Genomic DNA, 1936 nt, shown 5'->3' on the forward strand with positions numbered 1-1936 from the left:
CAGCGGGCTTGTCGCTGTGGCGGCTGAGCCGGGGCAGCAACAAGCCGGCAGAGAGAATTCCCGCCCGTCTCAGCCCCATCGTCCCTCAGAGCGGGCAGGTGCCTTCCACCCGCAGCCACTGCTCCTACCCCGGCGGCCGCCCGCATGGTGCCGCCGCGCTTCCACAACTGGAACGCCAGCGCCGGGCGGGGGCCGCCATCCCCAAGCCGCCAGCCTCGCCCTGCCCCTGACTGACGCAGACCTCATCCACTCAGGTCCCCCCGTCCCGCCCAAGGGGCAGGGGGAAGGGGGCACACTCCCCTCCCCTTCGTCCCTCCTTCAGGGCTGCGTCGGCAGCTGCTCTCACCTGTGCGCCGCACGGCATCTGCCAGCGGGCAGCGCAGCCCTCCCCTGGCAGCCCCTGGGGCGAAACCGGCTCTGAGCGGAGGGAAAGGGCCCAAAGCCGCGGCTGGAGGCAGCCCTCCCCTGGCAGCCCCTCGGGCGACACCGGCTCTGCTCGTAAGCTGAGCGGAGGGAAAGGGCCCAAAGCCGCGGCTGGAGGCAGCCCTCCCCTGGCAGCCCCTCGGGCGACACCGGCTCTGCTCATAAGCTGAGCGGAGATAAGGAGCCCGAAGCGGCTGCTGGAGGCCGCCTCGGGCTCGTCGCGGGGCTGCCGGCTGGCCGCGCTGCTGGGCGGTGCGCTGAGGAAACAGCGCGGCCACGTTTCACCGAGGCTCCGTTGGGTTTGCCTCGCTTTTCTTTCCGGAGCGGGTCTCAAGGGTTGTTGTAAAAAATCACGATTTTCTAAACAATTATTATCTGTTTCTCTATTTTTTCAAACAGGCGTGGCGGCTGCCGCCTCCGTCTGACATGTGCCGCTCCTGTCACTGCTCCTCCTCAGCACCTCTGTGGTCCTGGGGTGTGAGCAGGATGTCAGCACCTGGATTCCAGAGACAAAAACCATTTGCAAGCAGAGGAACTTTTGAGAGCATTTAGCTGATCCAATATAACAAAATCTTTGCCTAACGCTGCGGGTTTGGGTGTTTTTTTTTTGGGGGGGGGGGGGAGGGTGGGTGTTATTAAGAGGAGTTTTAATAGGCTTGTTTTAACTGACTGAAAGGCCTGGATTATATCTACAGAGTTAAAAGGTTTCCTTGGGTTCGTGCTAACCACATTGCCTTGGGCATCTCCTAGTCTTGGGATTTACCACAAAGACTTTTTCATCACCTTTTATTGTCTTTAAGATTGAGAAGGGCTAAGGGAGGAGGGGGGCAGAGAATTGAAGCTGGCTTCCAGCAACAAAAATTAGGGTAGTGTGTAAATTTCTTTATGAATGTGGTTGTAGCTGAGTGGCAGAAGTACTTGTAAATTCTGCCTAATTTTCCAGGGAAAGAAAAATAACAGTTCTCATTATAACCAGCAGCAGGATCTTAGCCACCTTCTTCTGAATGCTGGTTAATGTCAAGGGGGGGGGAGGGAAAGATAATGAAAGTGAACTTCAGAGGCAATCCCAGATAATGTCCTGCATTCAAAGTAGTAGAACCTGCATTTAGCAAAATAACTCTTGTTAAATAAAAGGTTACCAATCTCAAGCACAAATCCAGGCTGGGCAGTGAGTGGCTGGAGAGCAGCCCTGAGGAGAGGGACCTGGGGGTGCTGGTGGATGAGAAGCTCAACATGAGCCAGCAGTGTGCACTTGCAGCCCAGAAAGCCAACCAGAGCCTGGGCTGAATCAGAAGTGTGGCCAGCAGGTTGAGGGAGGTGATTCTTCCCCTCTGCTATGCTGAGACCCCACTTAGAGTACTGCATCCAGTTCTGGAGCCTCTGTTACAAGAGGGATGTGGAGATACGGGAGTGTGTCCAGAGAAGGGCCAAGAGGATGCTCAGGGGGCTGGAGCAGCTCTGCTGTGAGCACAGACTGAAAGAGTTGGGGCTGTGCAGTGTGGAGAAGAGGAGG

General features: G+C 57.0%; 1 long non-coding RNA gene across 1 annotated transcript; it reads left to right on the top strand.

Moving 5' to 3' along the window:
* The first annotated feature begins 11 nt into the window (after nt 1–11).
* LOC135187291 (uncharacterized) lies at nt 12–1005 on the top strand. Its single transcript, XR_010307294.1, has 2 exons — nt 12–498; nt 823–1005. It is a non-coding gene; the product is annotated as an uncharacterized LOC135187291 (long non-coding RNA).
* The last annotated feature ends 931 nt before the right edge of the window (nt 1006–1936 follow it).

Source organism: Pogoniulus pusillus, chromosome 27 (assembly GCF_015220805.1).
Source record: "Pogoniulus pusillus isolate bPogPus1 chromosome 27, bPogPus1.pri, whole genome shotgun sequence".
In the NCBI taxonomy this organism is placed as follows: Eukaryota; Metazoa; Chordata; class Aves; order Piciformes; family Lybiidae; genus Pogoniulus; species Pogoniulus pusillus.